At 38.9% G+C, this 20220-nt stretch overlaps 1 protein-coding gene and 1 pseudogene across 3 annotated transcripts in view; one reads left to right on the plus strand and one right to left on the minus strand.

Annotated features, from left to right (window-relative positions):
- The window catches only part of TRIM44 (tripartite motif containing 44), a 173754-nt gene that overhangs the window by 41295 nt on the left and 112239 nt on the right, over positions 1-20220 (plus strand). The window lies entirely within an intron of this gene.
- LOC141546242 (large ribosomal subunit protein eL27-like) lies at positions 9620-12396 on the minus strand (annotated as a pseudogene).

Below are 20220 nucleotides of genomic sequence, written 5' to 3' on the forward strand. Positions count from 1 at the left end.
GAGAGAGAGAGAAAGAGAGAGAGAGAGAGAGAGAGAGAGAGAGAGAGAGAGAGGGAGGGAGAGAGAGAGAGAGAGAGAGAGAGAGAGAGAGAGAGAGAGAGAGAGAGAGAGAGAGAGATATGGATACCTTTGGCAATCTAATTAGTCAACTAGCATTAATTAAACCACTACTAGATGACACAAGTTCACTGCTAGAATCTTACAAAACCTAAATTTCCCTTCTCAGAATTTTTAGTACATAAAATAAATACATAGGATTGTCTTTAAATACATAGGATTATTAAGGAAGGAAATTATGTTGAAATACAGTGATCAAAGCATTAATAAAACAATTTCCAAACCTATGAAATCTGTCCACCAGCTAGATTAGCTGAATGTAGTACAGCAGGGTAATCCTGCTACCTAAAGGGGAGACTGAGGCTGGGTAATGGATCACTTGAGACTGGAGCTCTGAATTGCAATAGACTAAGTCAACTAAGTCTGATACCAATATGGAGCCCAAGAGCCACCTAAGGAGAGAAACATGGACTCATCAGAAATGAAGCAGGTCAGAGTTCAAGGACCAGTTAATAGTGGGATTGAACCTGTGAGTGGCTGCTGCCCTTTCAGCCTAGGCAAGATAGGGAGAGCTAGTCTCAAAGACAGCCAAAAAGAACTTCAGAATTAGAGCATCTTTAAGATTCTTTCAGCTCTTCTATCCTATGAGATTGTATGAACTTGCCTCATCTGTATGGAAAAGGGAATAAGCATTTATAAAGTGCCTACTATGTTCCAGGCACTGTGATAAACACTTTACAAATATTATTTATTATTAAATATTATTGTTTACAAAAATAAGATGAATAACAGTAGCTAATACTGATATAGTACCTACTGTGTACCAGATACTGTGCTAAGTATTTCACCGTTATTATCTCACTTGGTCCTCCCCACCCGGGGAGATGGATGCTACCTCAGACTGAGGCAGAGAGAGGTTAAGTGACAGCTAGTGAACGTTTGAGGTCAGGCAGCAACTTAGATCCTGGTTCCAAGCATGGCTGGCTGTCCACTGTGCCACTGAGCTGTCTGCTGGTGAGGAAGTTCAAGCTCAGAAAAGTGGTATCTTATCCCAAATGACCTAGCTCTCTCCGGAATCTCTGTCTGGAGACTTGAAATTTCCCATGCCTGTGTATTCACTTGGCAAGAGCTGAATAGGGCCAGAGATAAGACGTGTTTTTTAATTTGATTTCACCTTAAATGGAGAAAAAAACAATTTCTTTCTCTACACAAGTCTAAAATAGTTAAAAATAGGGTGTTTCTGAGCTTAGGGCCCCCTCAAACTTTCAGTGTCACTTTCCACCACCCACTTCCCACTTGATTAATTCTAGAGCAGAAGCAGTGTTTCAGATGCAGGTTGGGGTTGGAGAGAGAAGGAAAGCTGAAAATCAAAACACCAGCTACTCCTCTTAAGCAATGCCTGGGGGAAAACAAACAAACCAACACCAGACTTGGAAGTTGGGAAGCTGGTTCCATGTTCAGCTAGCTTTTCTTAAAGCCCCCACTAAGTGCCAGGCACTAGGGCAGGATTCTAGGAATAGAAAAACAAAAATTAAATGATCTCAGCTCTCAATGGTGCTTGGGAGTGACTCACAGCAAGCAGAAGGTCGATAAATAATAATAACAATGGCTCCCATTTGTGGAAGTCTTCTTTCGCAAGTTCTTGCTTTGTAGTAACCTTGAGTGATAGGAAGTACAAAGAGCAGCATCCTCATTTTTATACATGAGAATATGGAGAACAGCGTGTCTTAGAGAAGGCTGATGCTGAGGTGGGGGAGGGAAGTAGGGACACAGACAGAGAGAGAGACAGAGAGACGCTCAGAGATAGTCAGAGAGAGAGAGACAGAAAGTGACAGAGACAGAGAGATAGAACAGAAACAGAAACAGTCAGAGAGAGACAGAGACAGAGAGCTGAGAGAGAGAGAGAGAGAGAGAGAGAGAGAGAGAGAGAGAGAGAGAGAGAGAGAAAGAAAGAGAAACAGAGAGAGAGAGAGAGACAGAGACAGAGAGACAGAGAGAGAGACAGAGGGACACAGAGAGAGAGACAGAGACAGAGAGAGAGACAGAGAGAGAGACAGAGAGAGAGAAAGAGAGAGAGGGAGAGAGAGAGAAAGAGAGAGAGCGACAGAGAGACAGAGAGAGAGACAGAGAGAGACAGACAGACAGACAGACAAACAAACAGAGACAGAGATATGCAATAAGACAGAGACAGAGAGACACAGAAAAAGAAACAGAGAGACAGAGATAGAGAAAGAGACAGAGACACAGAGAGATACAGAGACATGCAATAAGACAGAGAGAGGCAGACAGAGACAAAGACAGAGAGACAGAGACAGAAAGAGGGAGAGAGAGAGAGGGAGGGAGGGAGAGCATGAGGGAGAAGGGAAGGAGAAGGAGAGGGAGAGAAGGAGGGAGACAGAGACACACAGAGACCTATACAGAAAGAGACACACACACAGAGGTTGATAGAGTCAGACAGAGTCAGAGACTGAGAGAGAGAGAGGGAAAGAGGGCGGCACAGAGAGGCAAAGACAGAGAAAAGAGAGAGAAGAGACAGACAGACATCATCAGACAGAGGAGAGAGAAGGAAAGGAAAGGACAAGTCAGGAGAGGAGTCACATGTGTAAAGAAATAGTTTTGCAAACCTTAAGGTGTTATCCAAGTCAGCTATTATTGTACAGATGTTAATGAAAGACACTGCCTAATGCAGAGAGTGGAAAGCTGGCCTCAGACCCTGAAAGAGCAGCATCCATGTCCCACCTTTGACACAAATTATCCATCCCATCCTGGACAAGTGCTTCAAACCCTCAGAATTCATCAAGACTCTAAATTGTAGAGAAAGCATCCATCTGCATAAGGCAGCAGAGTTTTCTCATCTGGGATTTCCCTGTATCAGCAGAATCTCAGGTCCAAGTCTTCTTCCCATCCTTGATATTTATAATTGAATGTCCGTTATTCTCTATTGCTACATCTTCCAAGTATTCTTAGTGAGTTTAATGACTCTTATTTACTCAATATATAAAGGATTATTCCTGTAACAGTCTTGTGTAGTCAGAAATAAAAATGTTATTTCCATTTTATAGATGAAAAAAACAAGCTCAAGAAGAGCACATAAATGGCAGAGATGACATTTGAACCCAGGTTTCCCAACTCAAGTCCGCGGCTCTTTCTGCCATTCTCCACTTCCTTTCTAGAGTTCATTTCAGGGAACACACAGAGAGTCTTCGAAGCTGCTCAGAAACACTGATGCTTCTAAGTTTGCAGCAGTGGTTCCTTATTGTCACCCTAGGGGTTGAAAACCAAGAGGCGTCTCTAGCCTGACTGTCAAATCAATAGAAAGTTAGTCCACTGTAGCCTGTAAATTACTGGTCTGGTAAATTCAGTTCAGTAGCATGTCACCTCGTTATCTATTAAGTTGTCATGGCAATAATGTCCTAGCTGCTGAGGGCTTGAATGAGTGGTCTCGGGAGGGATATTTCACTGTAGAAAGGATGTCTGAACTGGACTCGGAAACTTTAGGTTCAAATCTCAGCTCTGTCAGTTACCACTTGGAATGACTTTGGGCAAGATGATTGATCTCTCCAGACCTCCACTGCAATTTTCTTCTTTATATAATGTGAAAAATGGAATCCATTTCAGAGGCCATATAGTCCAACCTCACAGATGAGCAAACTGAGACTTAAGAAACTGGAGATTCACCTTAGGTGAATTATTAAAATTATTATATTAAATTAATTAATTATTGTCTTAAATTAATTAATTAAAATTATTGTATTAAAAGTAATACAAATGAGAGCCAGGATTTGAACCTAGATCCTGCTGATGAAGTTCAAGAAGTCATGAAGTACTCTTTGATCCAGCAGTGTCTCTACTTGGCTTGTATCCCAAAGAGATCTAAAAGAGGGAAAAGGGCCCAGATAAGCAGAAATGTTTGTGGCAGCCCTCTTTGTAGTGGCAAAAAAACTGGAAACTGAGTGGATGTCCATCATTTGGAGAATGGTTGGGTAAATTATGGTCTATGAATGTGTATGGAATATTATTGTTCTATAAGAAATGACCAGCAGGATGATTTCAGAAAGTCCTGGAGAGACTTACATGAGCCGGTGCTAAATGAAATGAGCAAAAATTGTATATAGTAAGAACAAGATTATGGGATGATCAACTGTGATGATCAATTCTTTTAAATAGTGATGTGATTTAAGACAATTCCAATAGATTTATGATAGAAAGTATCATCCACATCCAGAGAAAGAATGATGGAAGTTGAATGTGAATCAAAGGATAGTATTTTTACCTTTAGATTGCCTGTCATCAAGGGGAGGGAGTAAAAGAAGGGAGGGGATAATTTGGAAAAATGAATACAAGGGATAATGTTATAAAAAAATTACTCATGCATATATAATGTCAAAAAATTATAAATAAAAATTAAAAAAAAAGAAGTGAGGCAGAGAGGTGCTGGCCACAAAAAAAAAAAAAAAAAAATTACCTTTAAAAAAAGTCATAAAGTTGGAAAGTCAGCCAAGGAAAAATTAATAGGTTCTAGACATATTCAAGTCAAGGGGCTAAAAGCTTCAATATTAAGCTTTAACAAGCTAGCAAAGGGGGAAAGTGGGACCTGTTATAGGAAAGGAATAACCTCATGGGTTGACATCTCTCTTTTCCTGACAATGGAAGAAATTCAACAAAGTCCCTCTCCAGTCACCGCCTTCCCTATGGCTCACCTAGCTACTAGGGACCTGGTCTTTTGCTGTGAATAAGACTTATTCACGCTCTGGATGACATGCAAGTGAATTAGACTGAAGTGAGGGAGGGCTGTGCAAGGTCCCCTGCCTCACTTTTCCCTCCAAAGTTATCTGGGTCCAGTGGCTAAATATAGAGCAGGATGACTGGAGATGGCCCTGGCTACAATGGGAGACCTTGGGCTTTTTAAGCTAAGGTCTTCAACAGGTCTGGGTTTGACCGAGGCAACATTCATTCAAGTGATTAAGGCTGTAAGAAATGAGGTAAAGAACTACCTTTTTTACTTAGTCAAAAAACTAAAGAAGGGACAGGGGATCAATCCAGGAGGGGAAAACCTAAGGATTTCTGGCCAAAACAGCAACAACTGCTCTGCACAATTCACATGGGGTCAATCTGGGCCAAGTGGGCTTGACCTGGGACCTTTTGTTAGCCAATCAGTGAGAGTCAGAATGATTTGGCTTTAAGACAAGATCCTTAGGAAAGAAATCTAGCTAGTAATCACTGATTTCAGACAAAGTCAAACTTAAAAAAGATTCATTCGGAGAAATCTACATTTATGTCAGCCATATTAATATTGTTTTAGATGCACATTTATGTATGTGTTTATGCATATGTGTATACAAATGCATGTATTATGTAGGTGCATGTATGTATATGCAGGTGCAGGTGTGTATGTAGATGCATATATGTGTATATGTGTACCTAACTACATCTGTGCTTTACTGCAGCCTACTTGGCGAAAGGATACGGGGAGGGAAGGAAAGGGGAAAGAAAGATTAAAGTAAAAAGTACATAACAGAGAATAAAAGAAAACCTACAAGGAAGCAAAGAAAAGACGGGCAATTGGGAATACAATGTGATCTATTATTATATATGCTTTCTTAAAAAAGAAATTTATTGTTACATATTTTGAATACTCCCTGATGTTCTGCTGGGCACACGACAATGTGTGTTCTGTTGTTGTTTTTATTTTTTTATTTTTTAAATTTTCTTTTTCTATCTCTTTATAGTTTGCTTTTTCTTATTTTGCATTTAAGCTTTAAATGCATACATATATAAACAAGAAAGAGATCTAGTCCATGAACTCTAAAATAGGAATGAAGGAAGGAAGAATTGAAAGAAGGAAGGAAGCAGGGGGGAAGGAGGAAGGAGGAAGGGAAGGAAAGAGGAAAGGAAGGAAAAAAGGAAAAAAGGAAAAAATGAAGGAGGAAAGGAAGGAGGGAAGGAAAGAGATAATTAAAGGAGAGGGAAAAGGAGAGGAGAGAAGGAAGAAAGGAAGGAAGGGAGGGAGAGAGGGAGAAGAAGGAAGGAAGCAAGGAAAGAAAGAAGGGAGAGAGGAGGAAGGAAGTAAAGAATGAAGAAGGAAGGGAAAAAGGAAGGAGGGAGGGAGGGAGATAGGGAAGGAAAGAAGGAAGAAAGAAGGGAAAAAGGAAGGAGGGAGGGAGGGAGATAGGGAAGGAAAGAAGGAAGAAGGAAGGGAAAAAGGAAGGAGGGAGGGAGGGAGATAGGGAAGGAAAGAAGGAAGAAAGAAGGGAAAAAGAAAGGAGGGAGGGAGGGAGATAGGGAAGGAAAGAAGGAAGAAGGAAGGGAAAAAGGAAGGAGGGAGGGAGGGAGGGAGATAGGGAAGGAAAGAAGGAAGAAAGGCAGGTTTTTTCAAAGTTTAATATGTAGTAAGCACTGAGGCAATGTGATACTGGAAGGCAGGCCAGCCACAAGCATTTATTAAGTGCCTTCTCATTTCAAGGCATGCTAAGTGCCAATAATCCAAATATAAGCCACAGGGAAAGACAATCCTTTACCCTTAAGGTGCTTACATTCTGATGGGGGAAAACAACAAATAAGGGGACCAGGATCTGAGGGTCCAGGAAGAGGCAGCTGGCCAGGAGGGAAGTATTCATATACCAAATATTAGGGAGGTCCAGAGAATCAGAAGCCCAGAGCACTAGATTTAGAATCAGGGGGCTTGGGTTCAAGTTCAGCTTGAAGGAACTTAACCAGACAATAAGCAAAAGAGGAAGGGATTCTGACTTAGGTCCTCTGCTGCCAGATCCAGTCTCCTTTCTCTTCTACCACGTGGGCCCTCTAGGGAGGATAGAAAAAACATCCATAACAGACATATGTGTGTGGAAACAGTTAAGAACAGTATGAGATAATACAACCTAGTGGTGGTGGGGGTTTGGACAATTAATGCCAGAAGAAGAGATTGCTTAAGCTTGGAGTAGTCTGACTTCCAAGAGAAGGGGAAACTAGATTTGGACAAATTCAGGGGAAGATGCTGAGGCAGGAGTGTCAAAGAAAAATGGTCTAAAATTTAAGAGACCCTGTGAGCACTCTAAATTTAGTTAAATGAGGAGTTCACAGACTGTCCAAGGGGTATGTGGGAAGATTTCAAGGGGACCATGAGTTTGGTTGGGGAAAAAAGAAATTACAACTTTATTTCAATAGAATCGGTTTCTGCTGTCACTCTCTGTATTTAGTTTTGTGCATTTCAATATGGGATTCAAAGAAGGGATTGATAGGCTCCCCCAAGCAGGAGAAGGGGATTGATGACTCCAGAACATTAAGAACCCATGATGAAGTGGAAAGAGACACGTTACTAGAATCTTGGAAACCCAGGGGACCTTGGCCATGTTCCACGTTTCCCTTCCTGGCCTTCAGTTTCATCTTCTGGAAAACGGATGGTTTTCAAGGTCCTTTTCCAGCTGTAAATACTCTGGTTGTGTCTGGGAGACCACAGCTTGGTAAGACTGCTTTTACTGGTACTAACGCTCAGTAGGATTGTTTAGATTGTGTTGCCACAACAACAGCTAAATTGGGTCCCATTAGGTTCCCCCAGGCCTCTCCCATAGCTTTGTACATCTGGTGTTTGATATCTTTGCTAGAGTTGCTAGAACGTGAGCTTGAGAAAATTGGGGTCCCAGGATTTTGAGCTGAAAGGAACCTCAGAGATTATTTAATCCTCTTCTTTTTATTTATTTTTTATTTTATTTTATTTTAAATCTTCATCTTTTTAGAGATGCCCAGATGGGTTGAGAGATTCACCCAGTATCACACAGCAGCAAGGTCAGGGCTAAAGTCCATGTTAGCTTCCTCTAGACCTGTTTTCTCTTACACTTTTTCCACTCACAAGCCTTTCTCATCTGATAAATTTCTGCGTGAGCCTCTGTATGTAAGTATATAAAAAGTTATACAAATCAAACATTTACTGATAATAAATCATAATTTTGCAACCCCCATATGAGGACTGGCCCACTGTTTAAGAAGCTGGCCTCTCAATGCCATGTTTCTGTATGTCCTCCTAATTCAGAGCCTCCATTTCTGCAGCTCCTCATGTGTGCCAGGTGAGATATTGGAACACCAGACCTGGAGTGAGGAAGGCCTGAGTTCAAATTCAGCCTCAAATAACTCTGTGAGCCTTGGCACCTTTCTGTGATCCTGGACCTGCCTCAGTTTCCTCATTTATATAACAGAGATTATAATAGAGATAGTAGGATAAAATGCTAACGAATATTGTGATGATGGTGATATGAGATGTCTTACTTGAATGAAAGCCTCTAAAAAGAAAAATGAAAATCAGAGAGAGAGAAGGAAAAATGAAGACTGAATTTGTCAACAGCAGGAGCAAAAGGATTTTGGCTTTCTTCCATGAGCATCTCCATCTCTTTGCCAGTAGCTTTTTATATGTACTTCCCCCCAAACCCCATTAGGATGCAAGCTTCTTGAGGACAAGCACCGACTTTCTAATTTTTTTCTTTTCTGGTACAGTGCCATAGAAAATCTGGAACAAATGCTTATTGATTGACTTGATCAGTCTGGACACATGGGCAGAATCCAGGACACTGAATCAATTAAAAACCATGTGTCAAGTGCATATTATGTGATAAGCTTTGGAGATACAAATATGATAACTAAACCATTATTTTGCTCTTGAGCATCTCAATGGGAAAGACAACACATGTAAGCACGGAATAAAAACAACATATGAAGGCACTTAATAAAGTAAAACTCGGGTCTCCACAGCCCAGGCTAAGTCATTGAGGGTCTCAGTCATCTGTTTTCGCTGAGAAGGAAATTCTTTGGTGCTTTGATTCAAACACAAGCTGGTGTAGGGAGATAGCTGGTGAAAAGTGAAGGAACTTGGCTGGGGCCCACGGAGGAGCATGAGGAAGGCTCAATTTTAATCCCAAATAGCTGATGGGACCTTTGAACCCCATTCCACAGCGGAGCCCAACAGCCCTGTACATTTGGACGCGCAGGGATCTTTCCAACACTTCTCAGAAAGTAGGTGACAGGGTCAGAGTGAGAGTCCCCACCTGCTTCCAGACAGCTGTTTCCTGAGGTTGCTTATTAGGGTTTGGTACTTTTTTTTTTCCCCTTTTTTTCTTAAGCAGGTGAGTACAAAGCCAGATTGTCTAATCCAGGAAACTCCTGGTGCAGTCATCAAGAAAAATTCTTCTTTTCTCCAGGAAACCCATCTGACTGTGTGGAATAGGAAGATTCTAGAGACTGAGCCATTGCAACCCCTAGAGAAAAATCTGGGCTGAGGCTGGAGGCCCTGCTTGTGGGAGTGAGGACATCTTGAAATAGCTTGAAAGAAAAATTCCCTTTACGGCTCTTCTTTCTCTGAACAGTGGCCGGCTCCTCCGAGCCAAGAATGAGAGCTTAGGGGGCTCCCCTTTGTAACTGGATTCTTTCAGCTCCCCCTTCCGCCCCTCCTTTGGCTCATCTTGGGGGCCCGTTGTCCCAAAGTGATGTCTGGTTGTTGGGTTGGGCTTTCTGAAGTGAAGAGTCGGCTTGCACTTCTGATGGGCCGCAGCTTTCCTCCCACATTGCATCCTCTCATTCACCCCAAGAGCCAGGCTTGGATGGGATTCCTCCCCAGACCCGAGAGTTTCCAGGCCTTTGTACTCTTGTTAGCTATTGTAGCCTGGGCCTGATCTGGAACAGGAATGAAACCCCGGGGTTAATGGCTCCTAGCCCAGAGAGAGGAAGCACAGGGTGAGGGAGGTGTGCTGATCTGGAGTGCAAGCTCTTAATTCAGGGTTTTATGTGCTTAATTATGGATGTCTAAAGTGCTCATTGGAGAGCCCCTCGGGTTTGGCTAGCTTGGAACTGTTAAATCCAAGAAAGGAAGGAACACTGGGGAATGAGATTTAACTCTTTGAGTGCAAATCCCTCTCTCCCGGGCTCGTTGGGAGGTAGGGAAGAAATTATGCTGGGTGGTAGGTATATTCCTCAGAGGAACTTTGAGACTGAGATCTGTTGGATTAGAGGATTTTAGAGTGGATAAGAAGGATTATAATGGTCTAGTAGCACCAGGGGTTAAGCTTTCTATCTTCCTGGTGACCCAGTTCTTCCACTGCTTCTTAACTGGCTGAGGGATCTTGGCCAAACCCTTTCATGTTTCTGAGACTCATGTGCAAAATGAAAAGAGGGGTTAGGTTCATGGAGAAGGTATTAGAAAAGAATATCTGGGTTCAAATTCTGTCTCAGACACTATCTTTGTGATCATGAGGAAGTCACTTAGTTTCTCTGTGACTCAGTTTCCTCATCTGTAAAATGAAGGGATTGGATTCAGTTCTAATTTCTGCATCCCCTTGGTAGCAATAGGGTGGTGCTAGTTCCAAGGACTGACTACTTTCATCTCCCCTTCTTTGCCTGTAAAAAATCAGAAGGTCCCTTTGAACTCTAAATCTGTTATCCTTTCTTCCACCCAGTTCTTATGTGTCTCTATTTTGCCTTCCCCAGATTGTGTATTCCCTCTTTCATTTTATCACCATTGAAATTCAACAAATATTTATTAAGTTTTTTTCTGTGTCCCAGACACTGCTTTAGTTGCTGGGGACTTAAGAACAAGAATGAAACAGCTCGGGCTTTCAAAGCACTTACATTTGAGGCAGAGGGCCTCCGTTTCCCTCACTTGGTAATGAGGGGACTAGATTATTACCTGTAAGACTTATTTCAAATCTAAATCTATGATCCAAAGTAAGTGGACTTGGAGGGGAGCTAGAGGAAGGAAGCACATAGGCCCAGCTACCATACAGTTCTCAAAGTCCTAGAGACTTGAGAGAAGAATAGATCCCAAGAGAGCCCAAAATCTCCCAAAAGCCACAGCAGTGGCTTTCAGGATAGTAGAATGAAGTAGGGTGCCCCCACTTGCCTTCAAAGAAACAGTGGGAGATTTCAATTGATTCAGTTTTTGTGGCTTTATGGTAGTGGTCGGCTACTTATTTAACTCTGGGCAAATCACTGTATTTTCCTGTACCACAGTTTTCTCACATGTAAAATGAGATGATTGAAATAAATAGCCTCTGAGATCCTTTAAAAGCTGTAGCACTGTGATGCAAACCAGGAAGGAGCTATGGAACCATTGTGACCTTTACTGTCCCTTCCAGAGAAACAATTTGACCTCACCTCATCTTCCCATTTCACCTGGAATCTTCCTACTAATTTGATGAAAAAATATTTCAGAAACACTTTTTTTTGAGGTTGCTGATGCCGTTTATTTTTATCTTTTTTTATTAAAGCTTTTTATTTACAAAATGTATGCATGGGTAATTTTTCAACACTGACCCTTGCAAAACCTTGTGTTTCAAAATTTCCCCTCCTTCCCCCCAACCCCTCCCCTAGATGGCAAGTAATCCAATATATGTTAAATCCAATATGCTATAGTTATCTTGCTGCACAAGAAAAATCAGATCAAGAAGGAAAACAAACTAAGAAAGAAAACAAAATACAAACAATCAACAACAGAAAGAGCAAAAATACTATGTTGTGGTCCACCCTCAGTTCCCACAGTCCTATCTCTGGGTGTAGATGGCTCTCTTCATCACAATTCATTGGAATTGATATGAATCATCTCATTGTTGGAAAGAGTCACGTTCATAAGAACTGATCATTTTATAACCTTCTTGTTGCCATTGTACAATGATTTCTCCCCAGGCTCTCTAAAATCATCCTGCTGATCATTTCTTATAGAATGACAATATTTCATAACATTCAGAAGCAATTTTATGCTTCAGTTCATTTTGACCTCTTCCTATTAGAACATAGAAAGCTATTTTTACTAATTTATACTAAAAAGAAATGGAAGGAAATTTGAAAGAGTCAAAATTAGGTCTGCTGTAAGGGAGACAAACTCCTTTTTTTTTTTTTTTTTTTCATTTTTATTAAAAATTTTATTTAATGACCAAAAGAGTAGTTCTAAAACTAAAAAAAAAAAAAAGCTAAAAAAAAGCTCCTGGAAGAACCTCTTGTTTTTTGCCTGTCTTGTACCTTTCCTCAAACTTGACCTTTGCCTTCCTTCTTGCTTTCCATTTTAACTCAGGGTCACAAAACAATCCTTGTTGACAATTGTTTTGTCTAATGAATATGCACAGAGTATCTAGTGGGCATGAGTTGGTTGTAGTTATAAACTTTCATGAAAGACTCGATTTTAGATCTCTTGGCCATTTTCTTTTTGCCCACTGCTGCAGTCGCTTTGCTAAGGTAGCGGTCAACACCTGCCACCAAGGTATGGCTGTAGGATCTATCCAAGGTCCCATCATCAATGTTCTTCAGGGTGCTGGCTTTGTGTCCAGAGTACCACCGGGCCAGAACCAGCACCACCTTCCCAGGGTTTCACGAAACAGGCTACTCCTGGAGCCAAAAGGAAGACAGCCCGCTTCCCAACAAATTCCTTTTGATCTCATTCTCCAAAAGTGAAATCAGCTTCCTTGTGAGTGGTTCCTTCCTGAGTTTGATTAAATTCTGGAGGACCACTTGTCAGATATGTTGTGGTATCAATCATATCCATTAGAATATACACTCTTTGAGGGCAGGAGTCCTTTTGCCTTTTATATCTGTCTATCTATTTATCTATCTATTCATTTATTCATTATTATTATTATTACACAGTGCCATGGCACTTAGAGCTTAATAAATGCATGTTGACAAAGTGGGTTGAATTAAATAGCTTCTCTAGGTCCCTCTAATTCACATATTCTATGAATTGGTGGTGTTTAACCTGGACAATTTAGTAGACATGTGATTCTTGTCGTCAAGTGTTTGAAAAGTTGTCCCACAAAGAGTAGATCTAGAGTATTACTCCTCCTAGGAGGGCAGATGCAGGAGCAATGAAGTCTCAGAAAGACATATATGGGCTTCTCCAAAGTAAAGTATGCCCCAAAGTGAAATGTACTGCTTTCAGAAGTAGAGAACATCAATCACCAACTGGATAACTCCTCTCCTATATTGTAGAAGGACTCGTTCAGGATGGATTGAAGCAGATGAAGCACAAGGCTTTGAAATCTCTTTATTCTTAGTAAAGAACAGGATCAGGAGGAAGGTACATGAGTATAATAGCACCAATTTCTCACCCTTCAATTCTCTTTTCTCCTTGTCTTGACATTCTTAAGTATTTCCTATTGAAATAGTCATTTAGGCTTAGCAGGTACAAAATAGAGTATTAAAAAAAAGCATACAATACATCTTTCTTCATAGATTCTGGTCTGACTGGTCTACACCTTTCTAGATTATAATGTTGGTTTAACTAAATTCATGTGTGTGTGTGTGTGTGTGTGTGTGTGTGTGTGTGTGTGTGTATGTGTGTGTGTGTGTGTGTGGTCTAGTTAAGTAGCCTATCCTTTACTTTTTAAATTTTCATTTCTAATTTTAATCAGTTGGAATAGTGAATAGTTATAAAGATTTTTTTAAAAAATGGTTTATTGCTGTTCTTTTCTCTTACTTCCACCATCTCTCTGACAAGGAGCAGACTTGCTTCATCATCTGTCCTCCAAAATTCTTATTATTCTCTGAATTGACCAAAGTCCTGAATTCTTTCAGCTATTTTCCTTTGTATATCATTTTGCATATCATTTACATATTATATTATATTGTTATATTATCTTATATTTTAGTTGTTCAGTTGTTTCACTCGTGTACAATTTTTATATTACCTTATAATATAAGATATCATGTCATGTCCTATATTACATTGCATCCCATAATATATCATATATCATATTATAGATCACATCATGTCATTTCATGTTATATCACTTGATATTATCAATTATATTATATCACAGTAGGTAATACCACCATATAAATTGATTTTTCCAGTTCTATTTATTCCATTCAGTATCAATTCATGTGAGTCAGAAGGTTTTTTTGAGACATTCTGAAAAGTTCTTCTGTAAGCTAAAATTCTCTCTGTTGAGACGTTTCCTTACTAAGAAACGATGTTTAATTTATTTCAAGGGTATATAGCCTCTGATAAATCATCACTATAAAACATAACAGCCCTGAAATTGTCACACTAAAAATAAAAAGGCCTTTTAAAAATAAACACAAAATCACAGTTCTCAATCTGATATGGAATTTGCAGGGACATTAATAACACTTAACACTTTCTCGCCCCTCCTTTCTTCACTATGGAGGTCACCTGCCCTGGGTGGATGGATTTTGGAGAGTCAGGCTTAGAGTGACCATGCATGGCTTGAGCTTGGAATATTCATTAAGAGTTCTTGTTTCATGGTAAGATTTTTTATCTTGTTACACAAATACCATGATGTGACAAATTTCCATTTTGTTTAAAAAAAAAGAAACATTAAAAATAATTTGTTGAATCCACCTTCTTGCTTCCCACTAGTTTTCTTAGGAGTATAGAATTAATGGTGAAAGAGACCTTGGGAATTGTCTATTCCAACACCCTCACTTTATAGATGATTTTTTCCTCTTCTTTTCTCTCTCTCTCTCTTTCCCCTCAATTTCTCTACTTTCTGTGCTTCTATTCTATAGTAATTAGTAATAACAACAATTAGAAAACATTTCTATAGAGAGAACACTTTACAAATATTATCTTCGTTGTTCTTCAAACAACCCTGTTTTAAGATGCTCTTACTATCCCTATTTCACAGATAAGGAAACTGAGGCAGAGTGATTAAGTGGTCCTCCTAGATCACAGAACTAATAAGTAGTAGTACAGTAGGCAAAGTGCTAGATTTGGAGTCAGGAAGACCTGAGTTCAAATCTGGCCTCAGACATTTATTAGTTGTGTGATCCTGGGCAAATCATTAGACATAGGCTTTCATCAGTTTCATAGAATGTAAAATGAGGATAATAATAGCACCTACCTCATAAGGTTATTGTGAGGATTAAATGAGAGAATATTTGTAAAACACCTGGCATAGAAGGTTCTGTGTTTTTCTGCTCCCCAATAAGCAGAAATGGAATGCAGGTCTTTCTAAGTTTAATGTTCTATTCATATTCATTAAACTATCTGCTTCTAAAAACTTGGGAAGCAGAAAGTAAATTCTGTGTATAGACTGGGAGAGAATTTTAGAATCCCTAGAATTGGGATGGATTGATTAATTCATACTCTTAGAAAATTTCCTTATATATCATTCCCAGTCACCCCTTATGTGAAGATCTTTAGTAATAGGGGACCTCACTACCTTTTAAAACAACTCTTGATTCTACAAAATTTTTGTATTTTAATATATTTCTATTTTAAAAATATTCTCCAATGACATGCAAAAAAATTTTAATGTTACTTTTTTTTTTAACAATTTGAGTTCTAAAATTTCTTCCTCCTTCTTACCCTTTCCCCTTCCTTGAGAAGCACAATTTGAATTGATTTTTACATGTGATGTTACTATAACCCTTCCTACTTCTCTGTTACCAATTGAGTATGTGTGTGTATGTGTATACACATATACCTACACACACACAAATATCTATCTATATCTATATTCTTCTTTGAACCAATTTAGATGTGAGTATTTAAGTGTTGTCTGTTGTTCCTTTGAGGATTCTTTTATGTGAGATAATTTTCTTCAAAATTCCTCTCTCTTTCCTTTCTCCCAGGACATCCCTTTTTCTTGCCATATTTTTATATCATTTCTATATAATCTATTCAGTCCTATACCATCTTTCTATGTAGAATTCTTCTAATTGCCCTAATAAAGTACTTAGAAATTAAATATATCATCTTCTCTTATAGAAATGTAAGCTGTTTAACCTTGTTGAGTCCCTTATGATTTCCTTTTCATTTTTACCTTTTTATGCTTCTCTTGAGTCTTACATTTGAAAGTCAAATATCCCATCCTGCTCTTCTCATCAGTAATGCTCAATTTTTTTTTCATTAAATATCCATTTTTCCCCTTAAAAGATTATACTCAGTTTTTCTGGGTAGTTTATTCTTGGTTGTAATTCCAGTTCTTTTGCTTTCTTAAATATCATATTCCAAACACTCCATCCCTTTAACATAGTAGGTAGCTGCTAAATCTTGTGTGATCTTGACTATGGTTTCACAATATTTGAGTGATTTCTTTCTGGCTTTCTGACTTTCTCTTTGGCCTTGGGAACTCTAGAAATTGGCTGTAATATTCCTGGGAAGTTTCATTTGAAATCTTTTTCAGGTAGTGATTGATAGGTTCTTTTCATTTCTAGTTTGTCATCTTGTTCTAAGATAGTGGAATAGTTTTCCTTGATAATTGTTGAAATATAATGTCTGGGCTTTTTCTCTGATCATAGCTTTCAGGAAGTCCAATAATTCTGAGACTATCTCTCCTTGATTGATTTTCCTAGTCAGTTGTTTTTCCAGTGAAATATTTTACATTTTTTTTCATTTCTTCTATTTCTTTTCAAAGGAGTTTGCTATATATTTTTTGATGTCTCATAGAATCAATTAGTTTATAATTGCCTCATATTAAGATTTAAAGAATTATTTTCCTTAGTGTGTCTCTTTATTTATGTCTCTTTATTCCCATTTGGCATATTCTGCTTTTTGAATAAGTAATTTTTCTCAGTGAAGTTTTATTCAACCTTTTGCATTTGGCTAATTATGTTTTTATGGTATAATTTTCTTCAGTATTTTTGTATCTCTTAGCAAATTGTTTATTGTCTTTTCATAATTGTCTTCCTTTGTTCTCATTTCTTTTAAAAATTATAAAGCTTTTTTATTTTCAAAACATATGCACAAATAGTTTTCAATATTCACTCTTATAAAATCTCTTGTTCCAATTTTTTTCTCCTTCCCTTCCTCTTACCCTTCCCTTAGACAGCAAGTAATCCAATATATGTTAAACACGTGCAATTCTTCTATACATATTTCCACAATTATATGCTGCGCAAGAAAAATGAGATCAAAAAGGAAAAAAAAAAGAGAGAAAGAAAACAAAATGCAATTTGTTTCATTTCTTTACCTATTTTTCTTCTATCATTCATATTTGATTTAGAATATTATTTTTAGGTCTTCTGGGAATCTTTTGAAACTTGTATCCATTCCACATTTTGCTTTAAGGTTTTGCTTGTAATTGTTTTGAGTTCTATGTCTCTTGAGTATGTATCTTATCTTCCATGTCACCATAGTTGCTTTTTTATGGTCAGCTTCTTTTTGTTGTTGTTGTTTGTTCATTTTCATTTCCCCACTCTATTTATGAATTTTGACAGTTTCTGGCTTTGTGGAGAACTAGCACTCTCTCAAGCTTCAGGCTTTTTCCAAACTGCTGTTCTTAGTTTGAGTAGTTTAAAAGTTTTCAGTGCTTGCAAGGTATTGTGATCCGGGGGGAGATCTGCTTTTTTGGTCCGCACTGTGTTTCTTTCACAAATTTCTTGAAATTGCAACCAACACTGCTCCTAAGGGTCCCTGCTCTGTTCAGAGCATTTCTCAGACACCTTTCCCCACGAACTTGCACATGATATTATTCTTCAGGCTTCCTGAAGTCTTGTGATCCAAAAATGATATTGCTCTTCTTAACAGAAAGTGCTCCTTTCCATCCTGGAACTTTGTCCCAAAGATGAGTATAGACAATGGATCTGCCAAACAATATCTGGTTTTGTATTTAATGCAAGAACTCTTTTTTCTGCCCAGTTTTGCCATCTCTGGCTCAAGAGTACTCAAAGCTGTGGCCGCTTCCATCAAATCCCACCTTATCATGCATATGGGCTCCAGGTCAGCCAGAGCTCTCATTCCAAACTCCTATATTGTCTTGAGATGAAAGCATGTCTCAGTCTGACCTTTTGTTGGCTCTGCCCTTCTAACAATTGATTTAAGGTATTATTTTAAAGCTGTTTAGAGCAGAATATTGGAAAAACCCAACTGAGAGTTTCTCTACTCAACTATTTTTAATTCAGTTTTTAAAAAAATAAATTTTGTTAATATCTTTCATTTTTAACCTCCCCCATATTTCCTCCCCTTTTCCTTCTCAGAGAACTATTTGAACATGTCAAAGAATATTTTTTTAAAAGGTAAGAAAAAGAGAAAACCAGAGAAAGAAAAAAAACCCTAAGCATCAAATACATTTCTCAAGATATGCAGTGTTCCACACCCAAAGATTCCTCACTTTTACGAGGCGAAGGGGGGGGGGGGGGAACTGTCTTCTCATTTCTCTTCCTTGGGGCCAAGCTTTGTAATTTTGCAGCATTAACTCTCAGTAAGTAGCTTTGTGGTGAATGTTCTTTGCATTTATACCATTGTGGTCACTATGTATGGCTTTTTCTTGGTTTCTTTCATTTCTATCTACATTAATTCATGCAAGTTTTTCCAGTGCTTTCCAATATTCATATTTGTTGTTTCTTATAGCATAGTATTCCATTCATAACTCCGTTTGGTTTGCTGTTCACCAATCAATGGACATCTATTTTCTTTCCACAAAAAAAGTACTGTTATAAATATTTCAATATATATTAAAATTTTGTCACTGACCTCGTTGGGGATATCTTCCTGGCAGTGGAATTTCTGAGTAAAAAGCAATGGACAGATTACCCACCATATTTACATAATTCAAAATTGCCTTCCAAAATGGCTGTACTAATCAACAACAATGCTTTAATGCCCTTCTCCAGTCCTTTCAATGTTAACTACTCTCATCTTTTGGGGATTTTTTTTTGCCAATTTGAGGAATAAAAGAGGAAGAGATGAAAGGAGAGCAGGAAGGGATACAGGGAGAAGGAAAGAGAAGAGAAAGAGCTTAGATATTACCCCAACCCAAGTCTTTCATTTCACAGATGAGGAAACAAGCCCATTCTTACAGATCACACAACTAGCAAAGGGAAGAGCTGGAATTTGAACTCAGGTCTTCTAGATCCAGGGGCAGAACTCTTTCATTTTGTACTAAATAGCATAATTGGAACAAAAAGTGCAAAGATTATTTGCCTCATTTTACATATAGAGAAACTAAGGCCCTGAAATTAATTGACTTGCCTAAAATCACCTCGATTGTAAGTATTAAAGATATCAGGATTTGCACCCAAGTCTTCTGATTCCAGATCTAGTGTTTATTCCAAGACACAAGCCTTGGTTCTATCTATCCACTATCATGTCACTTGGCTACTTCTCTCCATACCCTTATAAATAAGTCTAAATAGTCTGGAATAAGGATGTTTGCAGGTGCAATTTAGACTTTTCCAAAGCTCTCATTTCTCTGATTTCTCATTTCACTGGCCTTTAGTGCCCTTCTGGCAGTCACATTCTGTGCACTCACTATCATGTCCAAACCCTCTCTACCTCTTCCTAACACTCCAGGAAATTCATCTCACTCCCCTGGCCACTTCCTAGCTCTTCCTAGCACTGGGAAGCCAGAGGCCAAGTGGACTTAATGAATGCACACTTTACTTTCCTAGTCCCCAGCCCTCTTCCAGGCCAGTCTCTCTGTATTATTACCTAACCCACTTTCTCTCCTCTGACAGGTATAGTGAGGATGACTTGTCCAGGTCCTGGGGAAGAGAGTAGCTGCTACAGAGCCCCTTCCCCTAAACTCTAGGAAGCATGGCGGAAGGCTGGTAAACAAACAAAAAGAAATAATTGAGAAATGGGGCAGATATACAGTCATGAGAGTGAAGTTAGTTTTCAAAACTCAGAATGGGATGCTCAGGAAGCAACTTTCACTTGCTTGATGACCTAAAACCAATATTGTCCATTTTTTGTGGTTGTTGCCATGCCCTGAGACTCCTAGAACCTTCTAGCAGATACAGCTCTCCCCCAAGGACACAGAAGAGAGGAACTGTTTTGTCTTTATGTGTGTCCCTAAAACCTCTACAATATCTGGCCCATGGTAGGTGGTTAATCAATATTGATTGATTGGTTAATTAGGTGAGGTTGAATCCAGAGTGCTACAGAGATATGACCTACTGTTACTATTAATAGTTAAGGAGATGCGCCTATTAGACTGGGTGCCCCTTGAAATAATGCTCTGTTAATGAAATAACTCCATGGATTTATAGATGAGTCACAACCTTAAAAGAACACCACAGGTCCTTAGAGAAGGGAGATAATAGGACATATTTTTTCAATTGTTAATTTCTGCCAGAGCATCTTACTCTTTTTCCTATGACTAATTTGAAGATCTTTGATGTAAAACCAAAAGGGGACCTTAGGGGTCATGTAGTCTAATCCATATATTTTTTAACATATGAGGAAACTAAGATGCAGAGATGAAATGGCTTGTTCCAGGTCACACA

Source organism: Sminthopsis crassicaudata, chromosome 6 (assembly GCF_048593235.1).
Source record: "Sminthopsis crassicaudata isolate SCR6 chromosome 6, ASM4859323v1, whole genome shotgun sequence".
NCBI lineage: Eukaryota > Metazoa > Chordata > Mammalia > Dasyuromorphia > Dasyuridae > Sminthopsis > Sminthopsis crassicaudata.